Source organism: Bos grunniens, chromosome 1 (assembly GCF_055505025.1).
Source record: "Bos grunniens cultivar Pamir isolate PY7600 chromosome 1, Bosgru_T2T1.0, whole genome shotgun sequence".
NCBI classification, from domain to species: Eukaryota; Metazoa; Chordata; class Mammalia; order Artiodactyla; family Bovidae; genus Bos; species Bos grunniens.
In genome coordinates, this window is record NC_141165.1 from 146,272,286 (window position 1) to 146,290,905 (window position 18,620).

Below are 18,620 nucleotides of genomic sequence, written 5' to 3' on the forward strand. Positions count from 1 at the left end.
GGGAGGGATTGGGGGCAGGAGGAGAAGGGGACGACAGAGGATAAGACAGCTGGATGACATCACTGACTCGATGGACGTGAGTCTGAGTGAACTCCGGGAGTTGGTGATGGACAGGGAGGCCTGGCATGCTGCAATTCATGGGTGGCAAAGAGTCGGACACGACTGAGCGACTGAACTGACTGATGGTAATACACAGTAAGAATGTGACATTTGGTCAAGAAAATGAAGGAAAAGACGGAATGAACCATACAGCTGTCAGATCCAAAAACATTCTGGGGAATTCCCTGATGTCCCAGGGGTTTGGACTGCATGCTTCCACTGCTGGGGATCCAGGTTCAATCCCTGACCCTGGAACTAAGTTCCCTCAAGCTGTGTGATGCAGTTTAAAAAAAAAAAAAAAAAGTAAGTAAAAGGAAATACATTCTGGACAGAGGAAGCAGTTAATGCAAAGTCAAAGAGGTGGGAACATGCTGGCATCTTGAGCAACAGCAAGAAACGCAGTGCATCTAATAACGAATGAGCAAATGAGAGTATAAAGTGATGGAGTAGGAAAGATAACAGTCCAGATCATATAGGACTCTATATGACCTTTATGATACGTGAGGCCTTTGTCAAGATGAGGAAGCTTTCTTTTACTCCAGGTCTACTGGGAGTTTTTTTGTTTGTTTGTTTTTAGCCATGAATGGATATTGAATTTTATACAATATTTTTTCTGAATAAAATATGGATGCTTGTGTTGTTTTTCTTTTTATTCTGCTTATGTGCTGAATTGTAACCATTTGTGCTTTTGTAGCTTTTTTATTAAGTACAGTTGATTACAATGTTGTGCTGGTTTCAGGTGTGCAGCATATATATGTATATATGGGCTGAGGAAGCAGTTAATGTGTATCTATACATACATACATTCTTTTCTCAGATTCTTTTCCACTATAGATTCTTACAGGGTATTGAATATAGTCCTCTATGCCATACAGCAGGACCTAGTTGTTTATCTGTTTGTATACAGTAGTATGTATCTGCTAATTCCAAGCTCCTTATTTATCCCTTCCTGCTTTTCCCCTTTGGTAGCCATGATTTTGTTTTCTCTTTCTGTGAATCTCTTTTTGTTTTATAAATAAGTTTTTTGTATCATTTTTAGATTCTACATATAAGTGATGTCATATGGTATCTTTTTCTGACTTACTTCACTCAGTACAAAAAGCTCTAGGTCTATCTGCATTGCTGCAAATGGCATTATTTCATTTTTAATAGCTAAGTAATATTCTACTGTATATATGTACCACTCTTCTTATCCATCTGTTATTCATCTGTTAACAGATATTTAGGCTGCTTTCATATCTTGGCTATTGTAAACAGTACTGCTGTGAACATTGGGGTGTGTGTATCTTTTCAAACTAGAGTTTTCTCTTTTCTGGATAAATGCCTACCTGGGAGTAAGATTGCTGGATCATATGGTAACTCTATTTTTAGTATTTTAAGGAATTTCCATCTGTTCTTTATAGCTAGCCATTGATTTTTTTTTTCTTTTTCAATTATTTTAATTGGAGGATAATTACTTTACAGTATTGTGATGGCCGTACATCAACATGAATCGGCCACAGGTATATATGTGTCCCCCTCCAATCTGAACCCCTGTCCCACCTCCCTCCCCCATATCCCTCTGTTTGTCTCAGAGCACCAGCTTTGGGTTCCCTGCTTCATGCATCAAACTTCCACTGGTCATGTATTTTACATATGGTAATGTACATGTTTCAGTGCTAATTGATTTTTGAATGTTGAAACTGTCTTCCATTCCTGGGAGAAACCCTATTTGGTCATGACATATATTTTCTTTTTATATATTATAGAATTTATTTTGTTTAAATTTCTTGGTAACTTTTATCTATGTTCACAGGAATTACTGACTGTAGTTTCTTATAGATAGTGTATCATGTTTTATCTAAATTGATAGGCCTGCCTTTTAGATGCAATGCAATTATTGATGTAGTTGTATTTCAGCCTGTCATCTTGCTTTCTGTTTTTTATTTGCTACCTCTGTTATTGATTCTATTTCCCACCTTCTTCTGCATTAATTATTATTTATTTATATTTTTATCTCTACTACTGGTTTAATGATTATGCCACTTTTTCAAAATTTTAGTGAATTTCTTAAGATGAACAATAAGCATTTTTAACTCAGTACCATCAAGTATTTTTACACCATTCATATATACTTCCATTACCTCTTCCCCACCCTTTGAACTATTTTTCATACTTTTTACTTCTACATGCATAATAAACTCACAGTTATTTTGTTACTAATTTGTCTCTAAAATCAATTATCTTTTAAAGAGTTTAATGTTAAATTTCCATCATACTTCATATTCCTCTGTCTGAGAAATTTCTTTCATGTATCTTGACTTATAGGTCTCTGACAATAAATTCTCTTGATATTTGAAAAAATATTTATTATGCCTCCATTTTTGGAAGATATTTTCACTAAATATAGAAATCCAGCTGGCACTGTCTTTTTTTTTTTCCCCCAGCATTTTAAGTATTCCTGTTCAGCTATCTTCTGTCTTGTAAAATCTTTGATGAGATATCTGATACATTTCTTACCTTAACTCCTCTCTATATGCCTTCCTTCACACATTCCCTCATAGGCTCCTTTTAAATATTCTTTTTATATTTATTTTTTAGCAGATTGACTATGATGTGTCAAAGGGTGTGAGGTTGTTTTCATTACTATTCTTCATTTTGTTTTGATATCTGTATTGCTTATGGCTATCTGACATATTGGATCTGTGGTTGCCTGTATTTCATTTATACTGGAAAATGTAATATATAACTCCTTGTCCCTCCCTGCACTCCTTGATTTCTCACCTGTCTTTGGATCAATTTTCTGGGCTCAAATCCTTATTTTTTATATACAGGCCAAATACTGGATTTAAAAATATAAATTCAGCCTCTACTTAGGTATTCCAACCTCACCCATCTTAGTATAATTGCTTTTTGAGTCTTAGCATACGATGCACAGTTTGGCAGATTCTTTTGCTCTGCAAAGAGGATCTTGTCTACATGTTAATGTAGACATCTCAATTACTTCTATAATTGCCAAGACTGGGGAAAAAAAGGTGGGGGTTGGGGGGGGGATGATGAATCATGCCCTAGACATAAAATCTCCCACCTGCAAGTGACACCCATTACTTCCACCCATTTTAAGTCCCTTGGCCTGCAAGGAGATCCAACCAGTCCATTCTAAAGGAGATCAGCCCTGGGTGTTCTTTGGAAGGAATGATGCTAAAGCTGAAACTCCAATACTTTAGCCACCTCATGAGAAGAGTTGACTCATTGGAAAAGACCCTGAGGCTGGGAGGGATTGGGGGCAGGAGGAAAAGGGGATGACAGAGGATGAGATGGCTGGATGGCATTGCTGACTCAATGGACGTGAGTCTGAGTGAACTCCGGGAGTTGGTGATGGACAGGGAGGCCTGGCATGCTGCGATTCATGGGGTCGCAAAGAGTTGGACACGACTGAGCGACTGAACTGAACTGAACTGGACTGAAGTCACATGGCCACACCTAACTTTAAGAAATGCCAAGAGGAGAAATTTTTGGTAAAAAACACTAATAAACAAAATATTAACTGCTTTTTTTCTAGAAGTTACAAAGACTAATGATTGAAATTTTCATCATTAGCCTTTTCTGATAGCAATAATAAGTAAATATATGCCATATACTTCCTAGTCACTCAGCAGTAAAGTATCCTCTTGCCAATGCAGGAGATGTAAGAGACTCAGGTTTGTTCCCTCGATTGGGAAGATCCCCTAGAGAAGGAAATGGCAACCCACTCCAGTATTCTTACCTGGAAAATTCCATGGACAAAAGAAGCTGGTGGGGTACAGTTCATATGGTGACAAAGGAGTCAGACACAGCTTAAAGACTAAACAACAACAACCACGAATATACAATATTATTTTCAATATTTAGTCAGATAGCATTATAGTAACTATTATGCCCATATTCCTTTATAAATAAAAAACATTTCATTTTCTTGTCTTCTGTATATTCCAAGATTTTATAGGGAATTTAGTTATCTCTGGGATCTGTACTTTTTCCATCCATAATTTTTCCTTTCTTTGGGAGGTCATAAATACATGCCATTTGGATCTAGCCTGTATTATCAGATAATTTTAATTTCTTAATTATCTATTCTGGCGAAACAGTTTTCCTTCAGTGTTTATTTTTCCTGCCCTGAGAACTCTTTGCTTCTGGTGTTTGTCTCTCTGCCTTCCTCTGTCAACACAGAAGCAGGCAAAGCTTTCTGGGAGTTGGCAATGCCTCCATCTGCTGCAAATCCATTTCTCTTGCCATGTTTTATTGCTACAGTTCCCAGGAAACAGTTGTTAAAGAGCCATACTCTGACTGGGACTGGAGGTGCAGAGGGTAAGATTAACATTTTCTCATCAAACCAGAGTACTGCTCTGTGTCAGGGAAGAGATGCATCATTTGACCACTGGAACCTGTTTTGACAGGCTCCTCCTTTAAGAAGAAAGTGTCGGAATTGAAAAGTTTACTGAGGAAATGTACACTCCAGTTCATCTTTAAGTACTATGAGATTTAAGATTTATTGGGCTTCGTCCTTCAGCCTTCATCTTGGATTCCATTTTAGCATTTGCAGGGCTTATAATAAATTAGCTAATTCTTCACTACACACCCACCTCATTTCAAATAGGCTTGCCATCCACTCTTGTATATATGTCAGTCACCTCCCTCACAATATTAGCACTTTTCATTTGGTGACTTATCACTCCCAGTCCAGTCTTTTTCCACTACTATATAGATAGAGGGCAAACTTAACCTTCAGGGATTATTTGACATCATTTATCTTGTCATACTTCCCATTTCCTCCCTGTGTATTTACTCCACATCATTTGGTTTCCTATTTCAAACCAGAGGAACACATGACACTTTTATTTCTTAGCTGTTTCTCAAGAGGGCACTTTAGCTGATTTTCCAGAGATTGGAGAATAATTTACAGCAGAATAGTATATTCATCCTAAGACCCAAAGTAATCTAATGGTTTGGTTTTGTTTTTTTATTGTTTGTATAATTGGATGAGATGGAAAAACTTCAAAATATTGTTTCTAAAAAAATGTACAATGACAGTGATGAAAGATGAACAAAAGTTCAGATTAAATATACAAGGTATATGTACATTATTTTTAAATTCATTTTAATCTAATTTTTATAACAATTACATCATATTTTTTAGCTTTCAGTCTCAGAAGTGCTTGAAAACTACTGGAGAATTGCATATCACCTTGGACTCCTTCTAGGACAATGGTTCACCTCATAAAAATATATGCAAAACCATTTCACTGGTTTGTTCCTTTTCTATGAGCATGACTTCATTAAAGCACTACACTGTGGAGCATCACCCCTGACTTCACAGCTTGTGTGGCTTCTACCTCGTGCAGGTACTCAGAAAGTCATCTTTCTCCCAACAAATTTTTTCAGTGGTGAGTGAAGAACATGCTGACTCCCTCCATCATGGTGAACCTGCATATGAGCCTTGAAGGGATTCTTCGCTTCCCTGGTGGCTCACATGGTAAAGAATCTGCCTGCAATGCAGAAGACCCAGGTTTGATCCCTGGATAAGGAAGATCCCCTGAAGAAGGGAATAACAACCCACTCCAGTATTCTTGTCTGGAGAATCCCTTGTACAAAGGAGACTTGTGGCCTACAATCTGTGAGGTCTCAAAGAGTAGGACACAACTGGTCACTCAACCATGTCCGACTCTTTGTGACACCATGGACTGCAGCATGCCAGGCTTCTCTGTCCTTCACCATCTCCCAGAGCTTGCTCAAACTCATGTTCATTGAGTAGGTGATGCCATCCAACCATTTTGTCCTCTGTTGTCTTCTTCTCCTCCTTCCTTCAGTCTTTCCCAGCATTAGGGTCTTTTCTAATAAGTTGGCTCTTAGAATCAGGTGGCCAAAGTACTGGAGCTTCAGCTTAAACATCAGTCCTTCCAATGAATATTCAGGGTTGATCTCTTTTAAGATGGACTGGTTGGATCTCCTTACTGTCCAAGGGACTCTCAAGAGTCTTCTCCAGCACCATGTTCAAAAGCATCAATTCTTCAGCGCTCAGCTTTCTTCACAGTCCAACTCTCACATCCATACACGACCACTGGAAAAACCACAGCTTTGACTAAATGGAACTTTGCTGGCAATATAATGTCTCTGTTTTTTTAATACACTGTCTACATTTCGCACAGCTTTTCTTCCAAGGAGCAAGTGTCTTTTAATTTCATGACTGCAGTCACCATCTGCAGTGACTTTGGAGCCAAAAAAACCTACAGTCTCTCACTGTTTCCATTGTTTCCCCATCTATTTGCCATGAAGTGATGGGACTGGATGCCATGATCTTCACTTTTTTAATGCGGAGTTTTAAGCCAGCTTTTTCACTCTCCTCCTTCACCTTCATCAAGAGGCTCCTTAATTCCTCTTCACTTTCTGCCATACTGGTGGTGTCATCTGCATATCTGAGGTTACTGATATTTCTACCAGCATTCTTGATTCCAGGTTGTGTTTCATCCAACCCAGCATTTCTCATGATATCCTCTGCATAGAGCTTAAATAAGCAGGATGACAATATACAGCCTTGACGTACTCCTTTCCCAATTTGGAACCAGTCCATTGCTCAATGTCCAGCTCTAACTGTTTCTCCTTGACTGCATATAGGTTTCTCAGGATAGCAGGTGAGATAGTCTGGTATTCCCTTCTCTTTGAGAATTTTCCACAGTTTGTTGTGATCCATGTAGTCAAAGACTTTAGCATAGCCAGTGAAGCAGAAGTAGATGTTACTCTGGAATTTTCTTGCTTTTTTGATGATCCAATAGATGTTGGCAATTTGATTTATGATTCCTCTGTCTTTTCTAAATCCAGCTTGAACATCTAGAAGTTCTCAGTTCACATAATGTTGATGCCTAGCTTGGAGAATTTTTCCTTTAGGAATTCACTCAAAATTTAAATTCTCAGGTATACCTCTCTTACCATGCTTTAAAGTAGCTAAACTCCATTTCCCATGAAAAGCCCAAGCCCCACCACCATCTCCCTATGCTGCTTCTTTTTCTTTTTTTGCATTATATTTATCATCATCTGGGTCAGTTCACATCTTTCTGGAAGCAGGCACAGAGAAAATGTTAGAAGCACAAAGAGTTTATTGGGGTATTTCTGTGGAAGATAAAGGAGAAAAGGAGCAAAAGCAGGTGAGCTTCAGTGGAGGTCTGACAGGTGTAGGAGAAGAGGGAAGAAGAGAGAGGACTTAGCAAGAGCCTCAGGTAAAGCGCAACCCTGAAAAGTTCTTGACCAGCCCAACAGAGAGCTCCAGAGTAAAGATATCTTGTTAGAGGAGTGCTGAGTGGACACAAGTGGGGGTGCCCTACTCCTTCAATTGCCTAGTCATTGACTTGAACTGTGCACTCATGGCTCTAGGGTGGATTCCAAGGGCACTGTTTCTAGAAGCTCTATGCTGACTGCACTTTCTGCAGCAGGTTTTCTCTTGAAGGGATATCCTAGTGACACATCCAGGGCTGCCACACCTTCTGAGTGGGCATGATGTATTTATTACATTTTCATCTGTCTTTCTCACTAGCACCTAATTAGATACTCAAATATATATATATATATATATATATATAATATATATTGTGTATATAATATATATGGTATATATAAAATATATATTGTATATATATAATATACATATATATATTGTCAACTACAGATTGGCACTTACCAAGAGAATTGCCAATGACTGAACAACAAAGGCATTTGCCACCTGCTTCTACGGAGATTGAACCCCAGGCTGCTATAGCTAAAGATCTTCAACAATCCCTGAGGGAGTTCAGGGTGGAGTGAGGCACTCTGTGCTCTAGGGAGCCTGGTGGGACAGGTCTTCAGATCAGTTCAGTTCAGTTGCTCAGTCGTGTCCAACTTTTTGCGACCCCATGAATCACAGCATGCCAGGCCTCCCTGTCCATCACCAACTCCCGGAGTTCACCCAAACTCATGTCCATTGAGTCAGTGATGCCATCCAGCCATCTCATCCTGTCATCCCCTTCTCTTCCTGCCTCCAATCCCTCCCAGCATCAGGGTCTTTTCACTCTTCGCATGAGGTGGCCAAAGTATTGGAGTTTCAGCTTCAACATCAGTCCTTCCAATGAACACCCAGGGTTGATCTTTAGAATGGACTAGTTGGATCTCCTTTCAGTCCAAGGGACTCTCAAGAGTCTTCTCCAACACCACACTTCAAAAGCATCAATTCTTCAGCGCTCAACTTTCTTCACAGTCCAACTCTCACATCCATACAGGACCACTGGAAAAACCATAGCCTTGACTAGATGGACCTTTGTTGGTAAAGAAACATCTCCGCTTTTTAATAATGCTATCTAGGTTGGTCATAACTTTCCTTCCAAGGAGTAAGCGTCTTTTAATTTCATGGCTGCAATCACCATCTGCAGTGATTATGGAGCCCAAAAAAATAAAATCTGACACTGTTTCCACTGTTTCCCCATCTATTTCCCATGAAGTGATGAGACCAGATGCCATGATCTTCGTTTTCTGAATGTTGAGCTTTAAGCCAACTTTTTCACTCTCCTCTTTCACTTTCATCAAGAGGCTTTTTAGTTCCTCTTCACTTTCAGCCATAAGGGTGGTGTCATCTGTGTATCTGAGGTTATTGATATTTCTCCCAGCAATCTCGATTCCAGCTTGTGCCTCTTCCAGCCCAGCGTTTCTCATGATGTACTTTGCATAGAAGTTAAATAAGCAGGGTAACAATATACAGCCTTGATGTACTCCTTTTCGTACTTGGAACCAGTCTGTTGTTCCATGTCCAGTTCTAACTGTTGCTTCCTGACCTACATATAGGTTTCTCAAGAGGCAGGTCAGGTGGTCTGGTATTCCCATCTCTTTCAGAATTTTCCACAGTATATTGAGATCCACACAGTCAAAGGTTTTATCATAGTCAATAAAACAGAAATAGATGTTCTGGAACTCTCTTGCTTTTTTGATGATTCAGCGGATGTTGGCAATTTGATCTCTGGTTCCTCTGCCTTTTTTCTGGTTCCTCTGCCTTTTCTTGGAGAAGGCAATGGCATCCCACTCCAGTACTCTCGCCTGGAAAATCCCATGGGCGGAGGAGCCTGGTGGGCTGCAGTCCATGGGGTCGCGAAGAGTCAGACACGACCAAGCGACTTGACTTTCACTTTTCACTTTCGCGCATTGGAGAAGGAAATGGCAACCCACTCCAGTGTTCCTGCCTGGAGAATCCCAGGGACGGAGGAGCCTGGTTGGCTGCCATCTATGGGGTCACACAGAGTCGGACACGACTGAAGCGACTTAGCAGCAGTAGCAGCAGCTGCCTTTTCTAAAACCAGCTTGAACATCTGGAAGGTCTTCAGTTAGTTGGGTGTTTTTAGGAACAGATTTTAGACTTCCCTGGTGGCTCAGATGGTAAAGATTCAGCCGACAATGTGGGAGACCCAGGTTCAATCCCTAGGTTGGGAAGATCCTCTGGAGAAGGAAAAGATTTCATGATCGAAGCCCTTGCATGTCCTCATATCTAGAGAAGCACTAAATCCCTTCACGGTGACATCAGATCCTCATGACTAACAAAAACCCTTTTGTAAAATGACTGTTTCATGGTATTGAACTCCCCATTCACCAAAATCTTATATATTGACTTCCCCCCACTGCTGCTTTGGAATAGTCTCTCACAGCTATCTGAGATGATGCTTCCCAGGCTGCAGTACTCATTTTGCCCCAAATAAAACTAAACGCACATCTCTCAAGTGAAAGTGAAAGTGAAGTCACTCAGTCGTGTCCAACTCTTTGCAACCCTATGGACTGTAGCCAGCCAGGCTCCTCCATTCATGGGATTTTCCAGGCAAGAATACTGGAGTGGGTTGCCATTTCCTTCTTCAGGGGATCTTCCCAACCCAGGGATCAAACTCTGGTCTCCCACATTGCAGGCAGACTCTTTACCATCTGCTGGTGGGACAGATCTTGTACATCCTTTTTTTAGTCAACTACATATATATATATACACATATATAGTACTCAAATATAATACACACACATATATAGAGTTGTTGTTTCAGTCCCTAAGTTGTATTTGACTCCTTTGCAAGTCCATGGATTATAGCCTGCCAGGTTCTTCTGTCCATGGAATTTCCCAAGGAAGAATATTGAAGTGGCCTGCCATTTCCTTCTCTGGGGGATCTTCTAGACCCAGGGATCAAACCCACATCTCCTGAATTGGCAGAAAGAATTTTTTTTACCACTGAGCCACCAGGGAAGCTATATATAAATATATAGCTTCTGTGTATATATACACACACATATATACATACATACATATATATGCATATATGTTAGATAAATACATGAATAAATGAATGAAATGAGTCTAGTAGAAAGTCATTATTAGTGAAATATGTCACACCATAATAATTATTCATTGCATCATGACTAATTTAACATCTGGTTATTTTTATAAATAAAATAAATGTTGAAAAATATCCTTTATTACAATAGATTTTGAGTTTCTTTAAGACAGATATTCAATATTTTTGTATTCCTACACATCACTTGATATAAACCCTATAAAGTTTAACAAATGTGGAAACTAACAAATAATATTTCAAAATGGCAATGAAAATATCCCTTGCTTTTTAAAAATTCAAGTACCAGCCATAACTTTGTGGTTTTGAATTCCTGTGTCATATTTATTTTTATGAGTAATACCATAAGATTTCACAGCTTAAGGTATATACTGGATCAATGGTAGAAGCCGTCTCTCCAAACTGGATGCAATATTACATCATATATACACAAGTAATTGAAGAGCAAAATGGCAATTTCCCTCTTAAAGGAAAATTAAGCCTCTGGAGGGTAATGTGCTTAAATAGACAAATAGACTTAGGAAGTGACTTTAATCATATTGCACGTGGATTACACAGTAAAGAAGTATTACTGATGGGATTCAAGGTCTCATACTTTTGAGCCAGTTGTGTTCAATTAAACTGGGCTTCTTGAGAAGAGGAAGTGATAGATATCAGTAAGATGCCTATGGGGAGGTTTCAGAGTCACCGCACCTCGAGAATTCATGGATAAATAGTGCACTGGCCTTAACCAAAGAGATAAGGATTAAGAATGGAGTTGAAAGCTGAACTGTATATTTGTAGGCTGAGCACTGCAAAGTTCAACTATAAAGAGGGTTCTGTGTAAGAACAGATGTACAAAGAAATGATATAAAGCAAGGCTCTAGAACTCCAGGCTCTGAGACTAACAGGGAACTCATCACCATAAGGAAAGCATAAACAAATCATTCCTAAAGTACATTATGTTCCTGCTTTTATAGTGAATGATGAAGAAACTGAGAATGCAAATGAATAAGTTTATTGACATGTTCCAATCTCCTACAGATAGTTCTTTATACATTTAATCTATAACAAACTTGGGTATTAAAAAGCCGAGTCATCAATTTGTCATCAATCAGTTTTGACAAATGTCCATATAGTCAAAGTTATGGTTGTCCAGTAGTCATGTAGAGATGTAAGAGTTGGGCCTTAAAAAAAAGGCTGAGCACTGAAAAATTAATGCTTTTTAATTGTGGTGCTGGAGAAGACTCTTGAGAGTCCCTTGGACAGCAAGGAGAGCAAACCAGTCCATCCTAAAGGAAATCAACCCTGAATATTCATTGGAAGTACTGATGCTAAAGCTGAGGCTCCAATACTTTGAACCATCTGATGCAAAGAGCCAACTCATTCGAAAAGACCATGATGCTGGGAAAGATTGAGGGAAGGAGGAGAAAGGGGTGACAGTAGATGAGATGGTTGGATAGCATCACCAATTCAGTGGACATAAGTTTGAGCAAACTCAGGGAGATAGTGAAGGACAGAGAACCCTAGTCCATGGAGTTGCAAAGAGTCAGACACGACTAAGTCACTGAACAACAACATACACTGAGTTAACCTTTAACTTATATATGAGATTCTAGAAAGAAACAAAACCAGTAAGACATATATAAACATATATAAGGTAGGATTTGTCATAGGAATTGACTCACATGATTTTGAAGGCTGAGAAGTCTATGGTTTTCCATCTGCAAGCTGGAGAACCAGGAAAGCTGGTAACATAGTTCCAGTCCAAACTGAAAGCCCTAAAAACCAGGGGAGACAGTGGCATACATCCTAATCAGAGTCTGAAAGTCAGAGAACTAGGAACACAGATGTTGGAGGTCAGCAGGTAGATGTCTCAGCTCAAGCAAAGAGCAAACTCTCCCTTCCTCTGCCTTCTTGAGTTCTATTCAGTCCTCAATGGATTGTATGAAGCCCACCCACATTGGGGAGGGTAATCTTTATTTAGTCTACAGATCTGAATGCTATTCTCTGCTGGAAACACCCTCACAGACACACCAAGAAATAATGTTACACCAGCTATTTGGGCATCCCTTAGTTTGGTCAAACTGATACATAAATTAATCATCATAACTTGTAAGATGTCATTTTCTTGATAACCCAAATGTTCTAAGGTTTATAATGAAAGATTCCACTTAATTGCTTATATTAATTAATTTAAATGCACATTTAAGAAATTCACTTTTTTAAAATGTTTTAAAATATCGATGTATTCTTTTAAATGAAAACGACGGAAATTTGCCGACAAGATTTTACTATCTATACCCATAGCTTTTTCTTAAAAATAAAGCACACATGTAAAGTTTTCCCTCAAACCTAAAGACAAAATAAAGTAATTTCAATTCAGATTATTTGCATTTTATAATGACTTTAGTCATTTGGAAAGTCTAACATTGGAAAACTTCTTCCCTCATTAAATGCACTTTTTCCTGAGACATATTTAATATACTATTTAAGGCATATATCTTCAATTTTTAGCTTTGTCTACCATGAATAATAGTATCAGCTGAATTCCATTCCATCTCTGCCTCAGGCACACTGTGAATTTGAAGTCCTTGCAATTTCTCATTCTCTTTAAGTTAAAAATGAACTTAAAATGTCATAAGAATTTCAAACCTAGGTAGAAACTGTCTAGCCTAGTACCAATGGTTCCACTATGTCTTATGAAAGATTCATCTAGAGATAGCTCATAAATTATTATTATATGTCTGTGATTTAAAATATCACACTTTTAAAAATAAAAGTTAACAATTAAGTAGAATTGCAGAAAATCTTTTATACTCTTTTTTGGGTACTAATTTGAGCAATCTTCATTTGGGGCAGATGGAGGTAAAAGAAGATGATTTTTAAAAATCCATTATATTGTACATGTAAGTTCAAAACTCTTACTCGTATTTTATGAAATTATTTTGAAAAAAATTAACTACAGAAGCAATACCTACATTTAATATGTTGCCAATTGGTTAATATGTTATCATATAAAAACTAAAAAAAAAAAACAAATATCTAAGGTCCCCATATGTAAATTAGCAAGAAACACTGGTACAAATTAAGAAATATAGATTAAAACAAAATTTGTGGGGTATATTTAGTATCACCAGCAGTTATATAAATGGAAATGAGAGTAATTATGATGTCATATTTTGCTAGGAACAAATTAGGAATATAATTAGGAACAGTCAAAACTCTGGGCCAGAAAGTCAAATGCCAATGAAGAGAAAAACCACTACACCTCTTAGAAATTAGTTCACTCCTGTTGCAGACAATCAAGTGGAAAAGATAGCAAACTACATTAAGTCCCCTACATACGAACCTTTGAGTTTTGAACTTTCCAGGATGCTGAAGTGAGTTCTCATGTCCAGTCACGTAAGTTAGTTCATATGTCTTGCATCCATTGTCTCACGCAGGCATCCTCTACAGTGGCCATGCGTCTGTGTACTTTACTGTACAGTATGATGCAGAGTATGACAGTGCACTATCTTTATTTCAAGCCCAGGATGTCTAGAAGCAAATGTAAAGGCAGTGGTGATATAGCTGGGACTACTATATTGTTCAAGGTAAAATTTAAAACATTTTCTTTAATTTTTGTTTGCTTTTTATGTATTGTTTCTGTGAAAAGTATTATAAACCTATAACAGTACAATACTATATAGACAATTATGTTAGTTGGGTACCTAGGCTAACTTTGAAGGACTTACCAAAAAGCTGGACTTAGAAACTTGCTTTCAGAATGGAACTCATTCAACTGTAGGGAACTTACTGTATATTGTCTGCTCTGGTGACAATAAAAATAGTTTTCAAAATACACATGTACATGGAAGACAAAATTGGATTTGATAAAAATGAAAATATCAAATGTCTATAAAGATTGTTCTAGGACGGTGAATTAAGAGACTTTTTTCTATTTATTCCTATTTCACACATTGTCTTTAAATGGTTTTAATGTTTTCATAATTTCTAAATGCTGATCATAAAAACACTATTGAAATTAAAAAATTAAATATATTTTCTATTTAATATTAGCTAAAAATATAATTGAAAGTTTGTAGGAATGTGACAAGGCAGGTGGGGATCTTAAAAAAATTTTTTTTAATATATTTTTATTTAGATTTTGGAAACAAGAGTTTTTAAAATTATTTTTAGTTGACTTTATTATAATTATAACATCTTTTGAACAAAAATTACACTGATGAATATATATTTCCCATCTGCTTAGATACTCTATGATTTATTGACAGATGTATACATCTATACATTTTAATAGACGCACTCAAATCCTGTTGTGTGTGTGGTTTTTGTGTGCTAGTGCTATTTGACTGTAAGAACTAATTTATTTTTTATTTTGTAGATGTTGTTATTCTATGTACAACTGATCTGTGAAAGGTGCAGCATAAAGTTTTTCTGGGTAAGGTTTCTCTATTTAAATGATATATTTTTCAGGAAAGCAAAAGTGTACTTTTTTTTTTTTTTAAGTTGTAATGTTTTAGACAAAGGAAAAGGTAGTGCAGAAAATGAATTCAAAAATGTTGATTCACTAAGATTTGAAGCAAAAAGCCTACACTGGGTATGACTGCTGTTTGGGGATAATCCTTGTGCTGCACTGTGCTTAGTTGCTCAGTCATATCTGACTCTTTGCCACCCCATGGACAGTACTCTCCAGGCTCCTCTGTCCGTGGAGTGCATCCTTATTGCACCCCAATCTCAAACATTTTGGTTATTTCACAGTAGCCTCAGCAGCAACAAGAAGCATTTATTGAGCCTTCTTTTGTGCTTGACACTTTACAGTTCTTCTCATATTTCATCCTCATCCCAGTTCTAGAAAGTGAGTCTACTTCATTCCCATTTCATCCACAAAGAAACTTCGTATCCAAAAGATTTAATAATGTGTTCAGGAATGTGCAAGAGGAAAGCGTAGGCCTGAGGGGCAAATGCAAGTCAGTCTACTATGACCCTGGAGCTGAAATCTTGATAAAATCTCCGCTCTTCTTTTATTTCCTTGCCTCTTCCCTGCACCCCTGGATGATCTCATAACCATCATTCAGTAACCATCAGGCCTGTGAAAGTGAAAGTGAGAGTATTAGTTGCTGAGTTGTGTGGGACTCTTTGCCACCCCATGGACTGTAGCCTGCCAGGCTTCTCTGTCCATGGAATTCTCCAGGCAAGAATCCTGGAATGGGTTGCCATTCCCTTCTCCAGGCGATCGTCCCAACCCTGGGATCGAACATGCATCGCCTGCTTCACAGGCATATTCTTTATGCCTGTGCTGCTGCTGCTGCTGCTAAGTGGCTTCAGTCCTGTCCGACTCTGTGCGACCCCATGGACTGCAGCCCACCAGGCTTCTCCGTCCATGGGATTCTCCAGGCAAGAACACTGGAGTGGGTTGCCATTTCCTTCTCCAATGCATGAAAGTGAAAAGTGAAAGTCAAGTCGCTCAGTCGTGTCCGACTCTTCGCGACCCCATGGACTGCAGCCTACCAGGCTCCTCCACCCATGGAATTTTCCAGGCAACAATACTGGAGTGGGGTGCCATTGCCTTCTCCCTTATGCCTGTGATGTACCCTTAAAAGACCGTCCACTCTCTTACTCCTCAAGAAATAATCAATGAGCATCTTAATTAAACGTGGAGGCGCCTCCTTTCCTTAGTTTTGAAATCCTGGCTTCAGAGATTCTCTTGGAGGAGAGATATGTGAGCAGTTTTTCTTGCCCGAGTTCACTTTTCTTCTGTGACTCATATATATAGGGTCACAAGATGTGAAAGGATTAGAGGACAGTGGGTATGATTTTAGAGGACTCGTGCTGGATCAGGTTCTATAGTGTCCTCTGGATTTGGCAGACATTCAAGCTGAAACTTTTCTTCTCAAACTCTGCCAGTTTTTCAGTTCTCCAATAGCAATTCTCTTAAAGCAGTAATGCGCCCTCTACTGGCTTCTTCTCTCTCTTCTGCCTCAGTGGCTGGACTTGGTGGCTTACTCCTCCAGATGCTCTTCAAGGCTCTCAGTGTTGGCATAGAAAATGCAGATGTTCCCTTCATCAGGTTATCCCCAAAGCAATGTGCCCCGTCTCTTTCTATTCTCTCTCTCTCTCTCTGGCAGGTCTAGATACACCTCCCATGGCAGGTTTGTTGTTGCTGTTACTCACTCAAAGTCCTGTCCTATTCTTTGTGACCCCAAGGACTGTAGCATGCCAGGATCCTCTGTCCCCTGCTGTCTCCTTAGATTTTGCCCTCTCTTCTCTCTTTCTCCTTTGTGTTTGCTCCAATTCATGTCCATTGAGTCACTGATGCTAGCTAACCATCACACCCTCTGTCACTCCCTTCTCCTTTTGTCTTCAATCTTTCCCAGCTTCGGGGTCTTTTCCAATGAGTTGGCTCTTCACGTCAGATGGCCAAAGTATTAGAGCTCCAGCTTCAGCATCAGTTCTTCTGGTGAATATTCATGGTTGATGTCCTTTAGGATTGACTGGTTTGATCTCCTTGCTGTCCAAGGGACTCTTGGTGTCTCCTCCAGCACCACAGTTTGAAGGCATCAATTCTTTAGTGCTCAGCCTTTTATATTATCCAGCTCTCACATGCATACATGACTACTGGAAAAATCATAGTTTTGACAATATGGACCTTTGTCAGCAAAGTAATGTGTCTGTTTTTTAATACACTGTCTAGGTTTGTCATAGCTTTTTCTTCCAAGGGGCAAACATCTTTTAATTTCATGCCTGCAGTAGCTGTCCATAGTGATTTTGGAGCCCAAGAAAATAAAATTTGTCACTGTTTTCACTGTTTCCCCTTCTGTTTGCCATAAGGTGATGGGAGCAGATGCTATGATATTAGTTTTTTGAATGTTGAGTTTTAAGCCAGCTTTTGTCTGTGAAATAAACATTTCAGTGGAGGTAAGCTAATTAAGATAAAATATTTAATAAACCACTTTGGAAGAATAATAATGAGAAAAGGTTGAAAAACATTGTGTTAAATGAATTGGGTAAAGCTATCGAGGCAGGACTCCAATGCAGATTTTGTGACTCAGTTCATTCTTCTTTCTTTCATGGTATAGACATTTTAGCAGTTAAAAAAATAAAATGGAGAGAAATTTTACAAATATATGTTCTTTGAAAACCTAAATAATACATAAGGTTTACTTACATGAGGATGTTTCTGTATATTTTATTTTCTTTTTATTTGGTTTCACTATTTAAAACATCACTCATAATTTACTAACCCTTTTCTATATAATGAATTCAGGCCCACACATGTACACCTTATCTAGATGAACCCTAATGACTTGGCTAATCCATTTTATATGACAAGTCCATATAAAGTTTATTTTTATTTTTATATAAATACAGTTTTAAACACAATCATATAGTCCAAGGTTTTACGATGTAGGGAGTTGACAAAGATAATTCTTTGATTTGCTCTGGTGAAGATAGTCTCTACCGAGTATTTCCAGCCCATTAACAATCACCCACCATCCACAGTGCAGACGGACCCTCTGCTGTCAAGTCAGATGAGCACTTTCCTTCGCTTTTTTTAAATCATTCCATGATGAAGAATCAACTGGTAGAACTGCACTACAACTGCCTGTCATTCATCTGAATCAGCTTCCTCGTGACCATTTGTCAAAACTAGTGCCAAAGACCTGAGGATATTTGTCAAAATAATGATAATGCTTGTTCAACATTTAGTGTACATGAAATTTGTGCAGCAGTCACCATCATAAATAAATCAACACCAGTGAGTATCTATTGTGAATTATTATTTGCAGGAGGCAGAACTGAGTACTTATTATCTAGATTCTAAAAATGCATGTGATTCTGAGCTAAGCAATAAGAAAGAACATTTAGATCCAATTTATAGGAGCTAGAGTTCCAACCTGTTTCAACAAAGTCACAGTGAAATCACAAGTCTATGAGAATTAACTAAGTTTGTTCTTTAAAACATATGAATCACAAATTCTTCTTAAGTCCACAATAAATTAAAAAACAACAACAGGCAACATACTTTATCAAGGCAATTCCTAGGCAGTTTCAAACATCCAATGATGTTTTACACTTCCTAAGAATTGATGCTTTTGAACTGTGGTGTTGGAGAAGACTCTTGAGAGTCCCTTGGACTGCAAGGAGATCCATTCTGAAGGAGATCAGCCCGGGGATTTCTTT